Here is a 14,571-nt window from a genome sequence, read left to right as displayed (position 1 = left end):
TTGTATTTAAAGATTTAGTGTTGTTAGGTAATAGGGCAGCAAGATGGATCAATTATTAATGACTGCCTGGAGCCTTAGAATGACAAAGATTCTGAGGGCACATGTGGGCTCAGGAGGAAAGAAATTGGTCATAGATTAGTGATGTCTGGTGGCACAGTAATGGTAAATGACTGTGTAGGTGCCCATTTTAGCTAATCTTACTCTACATAGGATACGTAACTCATAATTCCCAGTATAAAAAAGGCCAGGAGAATGGATATGAAGATAACTGCCTGGGTCTTGAGTATGCCTTACTTTGGGCTTATCATGTTTACTCAGTCACTTTGATTCTTTAGGCTTCAGTTTCTTTATCAACAAAATGAGAATGAGAGGATGAAAAGCCACATTCACACATGCACCCTTTCGAGAGGCTCCTGCCCAGCCTGCGTCCTCTCGAGAGGCTCCTGCCACCGCCACTGCACTTACCAGCCATGAGCCTGGCTTCTGGCTGAGCAGTGCTTCCCCTGTGGGCGCACACTGATCACTGGGGGGCAGCTCCTGCATTGAGCATCTGCCCTCTGGTGGCAGTGCATGTCATAGCGATTGGTCATTCCACTGTTTGGTCAATTTGCATATTAGCCTTTTATTATATAGGATTATGAGGTAGGTACTATTATTCTCCCCTTTTATCAGGAGGTAGAGAGATCCTGTATTGCAAAAGGTAGAAGTTAAATCTAGGTAGTCAAGCTAGTGAGTCTGCGTATTTCACCTAAACCCTATTGGTCAAAGAAATGCACAAGCCAGACAACTAATGTAAAATGATGAAGTGACTGAAAAAGTCATTAAACAAGCCTGTGGTTGTGTCCCTAGCAATCTGGTTTGTCCACTGGGCGTACCGAAGATAAAACGGAGGTTCTGAACACTGACCAACCCAATCCAGGTTGGATTGTGTAGAGACAAAGTCAGTATGTCTTTAAGAAACAGTTCAAAGCTATGCATATAATGACTGTCCTGTACTTTAGCTTCTTAGGGCTGCTGGAACCAGGGGTGATGAACATCTTGCCCGAGGGCCTTGTACAACCTGCCAAATCATTTGGTCTGGCCCTGCCAAGGCATTAATGGAGAGTTAATTAAATGTTTGAACAAATATAGCAGGCCAATTTTTAAGTTGATAATTTTGTATGGTCCATGAATGATGTTATAAATATCCAAATGGCCCTTGGCAGAATAAAGGTTCCCCACCCCTGCAAGGCAAAGGAGATGAGGTTGTTGGGAGGTAAGCACTAAACAATGTGATGCTATTAGTGGGGAGAAGGTGAAGGCAGGGTCCAAAACCAGTGCCCGTCGCGGAACGGTCTATGGTTTCCTGGGGAAGTACAAGCCCCTATCCCAAGGGCAGCAGAAGCCGGTGAAGAATGACATGGATGGCCAGAGAGACAGGATGCCTCCAGGGCAGGCGTACAATTAGGCATTCCTTCAAACTGATATTCTTTAAATATCTCTGCAATATTCATTTAGTGAAGATAGGAAGAAAATTAATTTTCTCTGAATAAAGAAGGGGTAGCTTTCTTTATGTTAAAAAATAGAGGAGTTATTATAATTTTTCAAACCATGTAACTTCCAAGGGGACATATTAATCCACATAAAATTGCGATAATAAAGTCAAAGCACTGAACCACCAGAATTGAATAGCATTATTCAATTTCAGGATTTTGGCTGCTTGTGGCTGCTGATTTCAAGTGACTGCCCTATAGTTGCAACAAATATATTGTGACTCTCAAAATCATTCAACAGAGAGAGGTTGGTGCTAGTGAGATATGACTTTTTTTTAAACAGTTTTTAAAAATATATATTTTATTGATTTTTTACAGAGAGAAAGGGAAAGGGATAGAAAGTTAGAAACATTGATGAGAGAGAAACTTCGATCAGCTGCCTCCTGCACACCCCCTACTGGGGATGTGCCGGTAACCAAGGTACATGTCCTTGACCGGAATCAAACCTGGGGCCCCTCAGTCCCCAGGCCAACACTCTATCCACTGAGCCAAACCGGTCAGGGCAAGATATGACTTTTATTTTCCCATTTAAGTGATTTTTGTACTTCCATAGGATGAAAATTCTTTAACATTTGTTGGTTATATAAAGAGTCCCATGTGGAATCAAGTGTACTGGTGCCATTTTGTGATATGTCTACATGCTGAGGATGCATCACTTGTGGGGGCCTGGCTGACCTGCCACATGGAGTGGGGGTTCCTGCCCACCAGCTTCTAAACCTGAAAACATGTCTGATATTGGCAGCCTTTGCTTCTTTAACTTAAAGAACCCTGGGAAGAAGCTGACCTTGGACCTTGAAACATTTGTCTAGCCTAGTGGTTCTCAATGGGGGTGATACTCCCTTTCCAGGGGACATTTGGAAATGAGTAGGAGTGTTTGGGGCTGTCATGATGAGGTGACATCACTGGATACTAAATATCCTACAGTGTGGACATTAGTCCTGATGAACACAGAATGCTACATCCCTCAGTGCTAGTAGTTCTCTATAGGTTCAGCCCACCTTCCACCCCAACTAGACAAATAGAGAAACTTCCCCAAGGGCTCTTTGGTTTTCAGAACAAGCCACATGAAGAGACGTATTAGCCAAGGGAGGAACAAAGAGTGAGATCCTCTCAATGAGAAACTTTGGAAGTCACCCCGTTTCAAGTAAAATTTTTTTTGTGTGGGAATAGCACACTTCACGGAACTGACTCCTTAGGAAATCATTTCAACCTCTGCCTAGTAAATGATTTCATTCCTTCTTGAAATGGATGGCAAGTTGGGTGGTGACCAAAGGAGATGGTAACTTTTCTGCTCAGGCAAAGAAAGGGGTGAGAGAAAAAATGATGAACTTTTATTGTACACATTCTTACCTTCCCACAGAAGGCATTTACATGTTATCTTCCATTCTTACTGTCATTAACTTTAAAATATATTTTTATTTCACAATTTAACATATTTCAAGTTGGAATGCATGTTATAATTGATGATATGCCATTGTTTAATTGGAAGTATTTTTTTTAACTGGTAATACATCAAATAGTTTTCCTTTTACCACTGATTTATCATTTTACCAATGATTCTATTAAATATATCACCCTCATTTTTGCAGAAGATAAAATAAAACTGCATCAGAAAAGCAGTGGCAAAAGCAAGGCTCAAACCTAGTCTGATTCCAAAATATATACTCCTTTTACCATGCCATTTATTATGGGCTGAATAATGTCAAAATTTAAATGTTGAGATCTGACTCCTCATCACCTTATAATGTAATCTTATTTGGAAATAGGGTTGTTCTAGAAGTAATTCATTAATTGTAGTCATACTAGGGGAGGGTGGACCCTGATGTGATATGACCGGTGTCTGATAAAAGGGGAAATTTGGACACATACACACACACACACACACACACACACACACACACACACAAAGATGCCATTTGAACATGAAGAAAGGTACTGGAGTGATAATGTGCTTACAACCCAAAGAACCCCAAAGATTGCCAGCCAACCGCTAGAAACCAGGTGAGAAGCAAGGAACATAGTCTTCCTAGTGTCCTCAGAAGTAACAAACCCTGCCAACATCTGATCTCGGACTTCTAGCCTCCTAAACTGTGAGACGATACATTTCTGTTGATTAAGCTGTCCAGACCAGCGGTCACCAACCTGGTGGTCCGAAAGGTTAGTGACCACTGGCAGCGATTGCCAACAGGTGGTCTGTGAGGTCCAAAAGGTTGGCGACTGCTGAATTCCAGACTATGCTACTTTGGTATGGCAATCCTAGGAAACTAATTCATATTCATTCATTCTCTCTCTAACTCCCTCTCTCTCTCTCTCTCTCTCTTTCTCTCTCTTTCTCTCTCTTTCTCTCTCTCTCTCCCTTTCTCTCTCTCTCAAAACATCCAGCCTGGGACCTCTCATAGACTCATCTCCAAAAAGGCACTCTCTACCCATGACATGATAAAACATTCAAGCGTCCTAGAGTAAACAATAAGTAATTCAGAACTACAAATGCCTCTCTCATTATCAGTCCATTGAGACCTCCCTTCATCTCCCTATACACTTAACCCCACTTTCAAGTAACAGAGCCTCTTGTGTCAGCTCGGTTCTGTTTCTGGAGCTCAAGGGATGAACCTGCTGTGAGCCTGGAGCTAGATGGTCCTTTTACCTCCTGACATAGCCCTGGGCTTATGCTGTTCCAGGTGGACAGCCAAGTCACATCACCTTGACCAGGAGTGCGGTTCAGAAGTAAATGAAATAATCACCACCCTATGCCCACTTTCTGAGAGGTCTCTAATGCTAAGACATGAGTCCTGGTCTCCCTCTTCCTTTGCTGTCCACCCCTGCCCTTCTAGGCTGATGGCTCCATCCACACAGAGCCTGAGCCAATCCTGCCTGGATGGGCATATCAGCAGGGGTCTCACATGTCTTGCTGTGCCGACCGCCTGTGTTCTCCACAGCTGTTCCTTTCCCCCAATGTGAATGCACAGTTTGTGTGGCTTAGTTTTCTGATCCCTGCTCCATGTCTCACTGCCTTGAGCCCCAGCCCACTTAGCATGGGGGTCTTGTCACTTGCCCAGTGCTATACAATGAACTTCTCATGATGATGGAATTGTTTATATCTACACTGTCCGAAACGGTAGCCGCTAGCCAGACATGGCTATTGAGCACTTGAAATGTAGCTAGTGGGATTGAGGAATTGAATTTTAAGTCGGTGAGGGTGGGGCCCTCATGAATGGGATTAGTGCCTTTATAAAAGAGACCCCAGAGAGATCCCTTGCCCCTTCCATCACCAGGAAGAGGGCTCTCACCATACATCAAATCTGCCAAGGCCTTGATCTTGGACTTTCTAGACTCCACAACTGTGAGAAATAAATGTTTATTGTTTATAAGCCAACTATCTATGGTATTCTTCTATAGCAGCCTGAAAGGATTAAGACATCAGGTGATTTCCCTTAAAAATCTACCCAAATAGCTTAAAACTCTTAACCAATACACAGTTAATGGTCCATATGTACAAACACATCAACAAAACAGAATGCGTGTATTAATCATGCCTTTATGTTTTCTATATTTTCTATGTTTTGACACCTTGGGGCCTTGTTGGTCCTGAAGGAGCATGCTCCTTTCAAAGCTTAGAGATAGCAAAGAAGCTTGGACCAGGCGTTCCACATGTAAACCAGCCAAGCCAGAGACCATATCCCAACCACCTCCTTTATCCAGCTCTTATACTCCAGATCACCATTCCCCTGCCCTAACCAGGGCCAGGTATCAGCTAACTAGTCACCAACACTGTTCCCCAGAGCCCACTGAAATTACTCAACCTAGCTAATCCTAAACCTGCTAACTCTGCCGGACCCATTCCTTCTTATGAAAACCACAATAAAGGCTCTTGCCCATATTTTCTCCCACTCCCTCTGACTTCTGACTCACCCCAGTGCCTCTCCATGTGGCCTTGTGTGGCATGTAGTTCTTCCTGTTTCTAGAGAACTCACTACAAACTCTTCCTTTATGATGGTCATCTCCATGTCAGGGTGTCTTATCATACCAGATTAAAACAAATCCTGGGTACCCTGGAAACAATTTAACTGTGGGCAAGAAGACAGTCTGATAGAGAAGGAACAACTAAATGGAAATTTAGGAATTATTTTGTGGATTTAAATTGCTTTTTGCTGGCCTCTATGGTCAGTAAAAGAAAGAAGCTGATGTTTACTGAGCATCTGCTATATGCTACTATACTTACATTACACTACTTAGTTCTCTGAACTCAGTAATATTGCAAGGTAGATACAATCAATATCTTCATTTTGAAGATGAGGCAACGGACCCTCGAGGAATTTATTAAGTAACTTGCCCAAAATTATACTTGCAGCTTCTGAGAGTGCTGAACTGGAGGCCAGGCTTTCTGTTCCATGTATGTATGTATGTATGTATGTATGTATGTATTTATTATACCCCAGCTACCTCGCTTTACACCAAAGATGAAAATCAAAGCTGCCTTCCTTAATTCTGCTTCAAGTTAGCAAAGACAGAATGGGGAAGGATGTTTCTCATCTATCCACAGAGCCAATTGGACTCTTGAGACAGTAGCATATGCTAGACCTGACAGATGCAAAAAGCACATTTATAACCAAATAATATGGGTACAGGATATGATACATAAGGTACTTAAACTCTGTCCATTATAGCTTCATAGGGAGCCAGCCTGTGGCTGGTAGAGCCAGGTGTTTTCCGGCCATGGTTTCAGGCAGGAACTCCTCGTCGGTGCTGGGCTAAATGCATTAGCTCGGCTCCACGTGGCCGCAGGATCTGAGGCTTCATTCTTGGATTGCTTTTATTTTTCTCTCTATATGGGTTCCGAGGTCACCTCATCTGATCTCATAGTTTTAAATAAAATTAATAAATTGATGACTTCCAAACTTATATCTAAAGCGCAGATGTCCTCCCTGCACATCACATTCATCTAACTGGGCTGTCCCTATCCCCACCCTCGGGCAGCGGCACAGACATTCTGCCCAAGGGGAGAAGCGAGCCTTAAAGGAGCTCTGCCTGAGGGGGCTCCTTTGACTGGGAACATAGCCTGGAGCAGTTATAACTCAATGCTTTGTTGTTAAAAGCCATGGAGATCTTCGTGAAGAGCAATTAAGAGAGGGCTAGTTGTCTTCAGATCCTAGTAGCAACAAGCTTCTTGGTAGAGCAGGCAGAAATTAATAGAGAGAAGCAAGGAGAGAGGCCAAGAGGAGCCCTCTGGGGTAGGAAGGCTGTGGGCCTGCCCCAGGCTGCAGCGTCTCAGGAACAATCAGAGCAGGGCATAGGGCAGACACGAAAACATCTCCGAAGCCACACAGAGATCCTTCAGCAAAACATGGAGGCCCTACTAGCTCAAGGAGATTAAGCACAAACTCAGACTAACGCTAGATGAACATGAAGCTTCTCTGACCCAAGGGTGACTCCTAGGAAGCTCTGCTTTAAAAATGAAATCTGCCCTAGCCGGTCTTGCTCAGTGGATAAAGCATTGGCCTGCAGACTGAAGGGTCCTGGGTTTGATTCCGGTCAAGGGCATATACCTGAGTTGCAGGCTCAATCCCCAGTAGGGGGTGTGCAGAAGGCAGCCAATCAATGATTCTATCTCATCATTGATGTTTCTATCTCTCTCTTCCTTCCTCTCTGAAATCAATAAAAAAATATTTTTAAAAAATGAAACCATACTCATCCCTGATGTTCTAGAAGACGGTGCACAACAGAAGACGCTGCCCTTCCAGGACAGACTGGAGAGAATCTCAGAGCTACCACCCTGTTCCTGAATATAAGGCAAAACGGCAACTCCCTGAACACAGACACAGCCTCCCTCCCACCCTCCACCCTGCCTCCACTCCTACATACATGTCCAATGAAAGTATGAAAATCTAACTGGACAAGAAGATTCAAGCATAGACTCAACTGTCCACTCTGTCTCTCCACTTCACATTTCACAGGCATCTCAAACTTTACATGTCAAAACAAAGCTCCTCGTAACCACTCCTGGCCTTCTAGGGAAAATTAGAAAAAAGATTTCCAAATTAACAAGGGGAAATGAATAGTAACTTTATCATAGTAGCAAAAATAAGGAAACGAACAAAAGGAAATAGTAATGTTAAACAAGTAATAAACATAACTAAGATGGAACGAACAAAATAAAGCATAATGCAGAAATGTAAATAGACTGAAGACTATACAAAAACTGTCTTATGGCTTAATGTAGTTTACAAGAAACAGAGAAAATAATAAAAATTAAACATAAAGGAATGAATCCAATGAGATAGCATTCTAAAGAAAGCAGGCTTAGTGGTATTAATAGCAAAGAAGATGGAATTTAAGGTTAAAGTATTTAACAGAGTAAACAGAGGTGCCATCCTATACAATAAAAGCCTAATAATATGCAAATTGACTGAACGGCAGAACGACCAGTCGCTATGATGTGCACTGACCACCAGGGGGCAGACAACACAGGATCTGCCCCCAGCCTGCAGGCCCTGACTGGCGGCAGTGGGGGGCTGGGCCAGCAAGCGGGCGGTGCCAGGACAGCCAAGGTGGGTGCCAGTGGGCCCCCTCCCTTCCTCTGATCGCCCTACCGGTAGCCCTGCAGATCGGCCCTGATCACTTGCCAGGCCTAGGGACCCTACCCATGCACAAATTTTGTTCACCAGGCCTCTAGTGTAGTTATGTCTATGAAAAAGATATGGGTCATAAATCAGAATATATACAAACATAAAAATCATCTATACATATGAAACAAACCCTATGCAAAATATTACAAAAATACAATCACTATGGGAGATTTCAATACACCTATCTCAGAATAGACAGATGTAGTAGATAAATAATAAATAAGGCAAAAGAAGAATATACATATACATACTCTTATTTTTGTACTAGCCACATATACATATATACATACATGCTTAAATATACATATATACATACTTACCCTCATTGAATAGGAGATTGTTTTCTTATGTGTAGGGAACATTTATGTAAATTAACTTTATAATAAGCCTCATTAAGTAAACCTTAATAAAGTTTAAGCACTAGAGATTTTATAGGACACATTCTCTGAAAAAAAAAAATTCCAATAAAAATAGAAATAAAAAACTAAAAAGTAACCGAAAATCTTATTTACTGTGAAGTTTAAAAACAAAATTCGTGGATAGTGTTTGTATCAAAGAGGAAAAAGGCATTTCAAACAACCAGAAAAAGACTTCTCATCAAACCCTATGGGACTCAGAGAAAATTCTACTCTTTGGAAAAAGTGTAACCTTAAATGCTTTTACTACTAAGGAATAAAGAATAAAAATATAGAAATGGTACTTATCATAAGAAACTAAGGCGACATTAAAATAAATCAGAAAAAAGTAGGAGGTGGAATTAATAAACATAAAAGTTTATGTCAACAAAATGGCAGACAGAAATATAAATACGGGAAAAAAAGGAAATTTGGGAGGCGGTTCTTTGAAAAGAATGTAAAATAAAAGAGATCAACACCTAGAAATCTGATTATAGATCAAAGAGAAAAAACAATCATAGATGCAGGAAGGATTAAAAAACATTACAGGCAAATTATTTCCTAATGGGGAAATGATTTTTAGCAAAATATAAATTACTCAAGCCTATCTCAGAAGTAGAAAATTTGAGTAGACCAACAACTGTAGATGAGACTGTAAAGGTGATTAGAGATCTCCCATTGAAAAGGGCATGAGGACCAGATGGGTTCACAGCTGAGATCTATCCTAACCTTTGTAGAATATATGATTAGGATGTCACCTCAACTGTTCTAGGACATAAAAGAGCTAGACAGCTTCCCAGTTAATTTCATGGAACCAGCATACATTTATTACCAAAATCTGATAAAGAATGATAGGAAAACAGAAAAGTACACACCAACTTCATTTAGGAATATAGATACGAAGTTCTAAATAAAACATTGGCAAAGGAATCCAGCAGTGTATACAAAAGTACATTCTGATCAAGTAGAGTTTATTCCAGTGATGCAAATAGAGTTCAATATCAGATAATTTATCAGTTCAATTAACCATAATACATTAAAGGAAGGAAACTGTGTGATCATATCTATAGACACTGAAAACAATACAAAAGGCAAAAATGACTGGAAACCACTTAAATAACTAGGAGAAATAAAATCTGAATAGAAAACATAAGATAATAAAACCATTTCAATTAAAGTCATTAATGAGGCAATAATGCCTGTTTTTACTATTTAAATTGTCTAAAAGGTTGTTTGAAAATATATAATAAAATTAAATAACTAGAAGCTACACTGAAAATTATAGCTAAAATGACCTTTTTAAAAAATTAATTACATGATAGTGTACCTACAAAGAACTGAGACACTAATAAAATCTACCAATATTAATTAAAAAGTTTGATGAGGTGCCTGAAAATAAAATATAAGAATTAAATACAGAAAAATTTAAAAACTATTGACTTCTCTTTATTTTAACAATAATAACACAGAAATGGAAATAGGAAAAATAGTCAATGGTGATAAAGTATTTTTTAAACTTAGATTCAATTTATTTTTAAATTGCTTTTTTTTATTTTGAGTTAATTGTAGCTTCATATGCAATTGTAAGAAATAATACAAAGATATCTTTGTACCCTTTACTCAGTTTCCCCCAATAATAACATCTTACAAAACTATAGTGCAGTATTATAACCAGAAAACTGACATTGATATAAAATATTTCCAACACCACAAGGATGCCTCAGATTTCTTTTTTCATAGCCATACTCACTTCCCTCACACCCCCAACACCTTTTTAACTGCCAACATTCATTAATCTGTCTTCCATTGCTATTGTTTTTTCAATTCAAGAATGCTTGTTAAGCCCTAACTGGTTTGGCTCAGTGGAAAGAGCGTCAGCCTGCGGACTGAAGGGTCCTGGGTTCGATTCCGGTCAAGGGCATGTACCTTGGTTGCGGGCACATCACCAGTAGGGGGTGTGCAGGAGGCAGCTGATCGATGTTTCTCTCTCATCGATGTTTCTCACTCTCTATCCCTCTCCCTTCCTCTGTAAAAAGTCAATAAAATATATTTTTTTTAAAAAAAGAAAAAAAGAATGCTTGTTAAAAGGACTCAAATGGTATGTAAGCTTTTGGGGTTGGCCTTCTTTACTCACCACAATTCTCTGGAGATTCCTCCAGGTTGTGGGTTTCTAGTTCCCCTATACTGCTAAGTAGAATTCCATGATGGGGAAATGCACATTTTGTTGAACTATTCACCTATTAAAGAACATCTGGGTTGTTTCTAGTTTGTGGCTATCACAGATAAAACTGCCAGGAACATTTGGATAGAGATTTTTTTGTGTGTGAACGTAAGTCTTAATTACTCTGGGACAAATGCCCAGGAGTATAACTGTTGAGTTTCATGGTAGTTCCATGTTAATTTCTAAAGAAACTGAAAAACTTTTTTAGAGTGGCTGTATCATTTAACATCTTCATTAACAATGAATTCGTGATCTAGTTTCTCCAAATCCCCCACAGCATTTGTTATTGTCATTATTATTTATTTTAACCACCCTGATAGGCATTTAGTGATATTTCAGTGAGGTTTGAATTTGCATTTCCCTAATAGCTAATGATGCTGAACATCTCATACGCTTATTTGCCATTTATATTTTCTGTTCGACGAAATGATGCTTCACGTCTTTTACCCATTTCCTAATTGGATTTTGTTCTTTACTGCTGCTGAGTTTTGAGATTTTTTAAAATATACTCAGGATGGTCCTTTGTTGGATATGTAGTTTGCAAATAACAAGGAACTTTTCTTCCCACGTCCTAATGGATTCTGATTCTTTGAGTTAGTTGATTCACATTTAGAGAACATACTGTGTTAAAATATGTAACTTTGAACACAAGAAAATAGCTTCTAGCTGCAAGAGTGTAGTTGATTCTGTAGGTTAGGTGTTTCTGTGACATGAAGCTATGAGCCATGGCTCCAAACTGTACACCAAGGCACCACATGGCATCACAGTGAATGCACAGCCACAATGGATGTGTTCAAGAGAAATACAGGGATTTTTTCTATCTACTGGCTAAGTTGCAAACTACTAGCTCAAAGTAGTTTACATTTTCATCATCAGATCATTACTACATTTCTTTTAATGTCATGATATCTTTGTGAGACTAGATTTTTGGCAGTTCCTAAAATGTGGAACAGGAAACGAGAGTGGTGTGGTCCAATATGATTTCAAGGTGTGAGAAGTTGTGGAGTGCCCAAAAGGCACGTGCGTCCCTTTACCAAGTAACTATGAGGATCACAGAGTGAAACATAAAATAGTTTTCTTCCAATTTATTTGGGCTATTTTTTTCAAACAACGTGCTCCTTAATAAATGGAATGAGCCTATGCACTGTGAGAGAATTTTAGAGCCACGAGGGCATCACGCTCCAGGATGGCACAGAGTAAGCGAAGGCAATTCAATCCTGCGGAGGAGGCAATGGTGGCAACTGCTATGAAAATAGCTACATGGGCCACTGACAGATGAGTATTACTTAAATACAATAAACTCCTTCTTTTGTGAATTTGTAAAAAAAATTATTTTTAATCCTGCAAGTGCTTCCCACTGACTACTCATATTTAACCCAAGGAGTTAATTGCTATTCCATCCACTGCCTCCATTACAACCTGAAGGGATGAAAGAATACAAAACAATTACAAATTGATCACTGTTCCATTGGATCTTCAGGAGCCAAAAATCTGAGAGCTGCCTTGCTAGGAGACTCAATAGGTTTGACAAGTTTCTGAACATTCAGAAGCTGGGCATCAGATCTATTCAGGATTTACACTTTCCAGTGTTAATTATTTCCTTTGTGTGTTTTGTAATGGGATTTGTTAAATCCAAAGGACACATGTCTGCCTTATTATTTCGTTATTCACTAAATCACATTAGGATCATCTGCCCTATCCTATTATCGGCATTCTTAATCCTTTTCCAGAGAGACTCTCCTGTCCAATTTCGAAATGTAAAACTTCCCTGGCATGTCTAAGAGAAACTCTTGAGAGTGTACTCCATAAAGTCTCCATTCCCTTCTGGGAGAATGTCAATAAACTCATCTAGGTCCTCCTGAACTATAATTATTCCACCCCCAAGGGCAGTGCACAGTGTGCCATGCGTTACTGGAATTTTATGGGTGACTATGAAGAGACAGTGGGTAAAAAAATGCCAAAAGCTTTGGTGTTTAAAACACTTTGTCATCTCTTTTGCTGAACACAAGTAGTGTTAATATAGTCTTGATAATTAGACATATTGCCTGGAATTATAGGGTGCTACTATTGAAAAAAAAAAAGGGAGTCATAGAGGCAGAGATCTACAGGAAAGTAAGCTTCTGTGGACTTTCATTAATTGGTGGGGTGCCAGGGGGTGGCTCTAGGTTCCCACAGACCATGAAATAATTTGGGTCAAGTTCAACCAGATACATGAGACAGCTGACACCTGTACTTAGTACCTTTGTAATTCTATGCTCTTGCTGTTTCTGATTGCATTTGCCTCTTTTAGAACCCTAGGACATACCGCCCCACAGTGATGTCTTGGGTTAACTCTCAACAACTCTATGAAGAGAAAGGAGCAAAGACAGATGTTGAAATGGAAGCAGGTAGGATGTCTGAATGTTTCTCAGAAAAACAACAACACGTGATTCTCCAGCTGAGAGGAGATGAAAATCTGCGTTAGCACAGCAAATGAACAAATTGGGAGGCCTTTTTGAGTGGAAATAAATGGCTGGGATACTATTTATAGTCAATCAATTAAGGAGCAAATGATAGCACCCACGTGATGTTCCCCTGCTTGGTGAAATATAAATAATGATCCACCATAATGCCCATTTTATTAAGGCTCTTTTGAGCAACTTTGATGTTTGCTTCCAGGGAATGTCATTTTTAAAATAAGTGACTCCTGCCCCTTCCATCAAATTCTCACTCTCCCTTTATGGTTAAGGCCAAATATCCTGGAGAGAGAAGCCTTAGTTGGCTCAACATTGCCTATTTCCTCTGTATGTCTGAATATTAAGAGGTGCCCAAAGAGATGGTGTCTATTTTATGATCTTTCTGAAATCCATTTAGGTGCACCCAGTGGCCACTCAAATGAACAGCTACTAATTATTTTGCAGATTCTATACTAAATATTCATATACCTGATCTCATTTAAATCTCACAAGTGCCTTAGAATGAAGATAGTATTATTCTCATTTTGCAGATCAAGAAACTGAAGATCACAGTAGTTAGCTTACCCCAGTTTTATTCATTCATTCATTCTCTCATAACTGTTTATAGAGTGCCTACTGTGTGTTACACACTATTATAGTTACTGACGATAAAACAGTAAACATAAAGGAAAAAGTCCCTGGATTTATGGAATTTGTATCTGAATGGGAGATATAATCAGCAAATGAAATATGGAAGATATAAAATATACTTAGTGATTATATTGTACAAGTGTACAATTCTATAATACATCATCTGTATATTGCATTGTGTGTTCACCACCCCAAGTCAAGTCTCCTTCCTACACACCCCTTTACTCTCCTCTACCTCCCCCTACCCCCTTTCCCTCTGGTAATCACCATACTGTTGTCTGTGTCTATGAGTTTCTTTTGTTTTGTTTATTTGCTTTTGCTTAATCTTTTTACCTCAGTGGGTATATTCTGTTGAACAAAACCAACTTAGAAACTGCCCTCATTAAGTAAAGAACCCAGCAGTTAAGTGACAGAGGCAGATATGGGTCAGGGCTGCCTGTCTCAACCAAAGGCTGTGCCCTTAACTGCATTATGCCTGTCAAATCAGAGACAGCTAAGCTTCTCCATGATATCTTATTTCTAAACTAAGGTTCAGTATCTTAAGATATTTTTGTTTAGGACAAACAAGGAACTACCTGCTTTTGTTACTCAAGTTGAGAATTAATATTGAGTAACATGTAGGATAAAAAAGAAACCACAGGAGAAAATATCGGCTGGAGTTCAAGCATTTCTAATACCTTGTGAGGCTTCATTGTTAAAGCAATAGTATGACTG

At 39.8% G+C, this 14,571-nt stretch overlaps 1 protein-coding gene across 4 annotated transcripts in view; it reads right to left on the bottom strand.

Annotated features, from left to right (window-relative positions):
- Positions 1-14,571, bottom strand: part of CPNE4 (copine 4) — a 348,425-nt gene that overhangs the window by 127,125 nt on the left and 206,729 nt on the right. The gene's annotated exons all lie outside the window — the stretch shown is intronic.

The sequence above is a fragment of the Myotis nattereri genome (genome assembly GCF_964212035.1).
Source record: "Myotis nattereri genome assembly, chromosome: 14".
Classification (NCBI taxonomy): Eukaryota; Metazoa; Chordata; class Mammalia; order Chiroptera; family Vespertilionidae; genus Myotis; species Myotis nattereri.
Note: the sequence above shows the minus strand (reverse complement) of the source record. Positions and strands in the feature narration are given on the sequence as shown.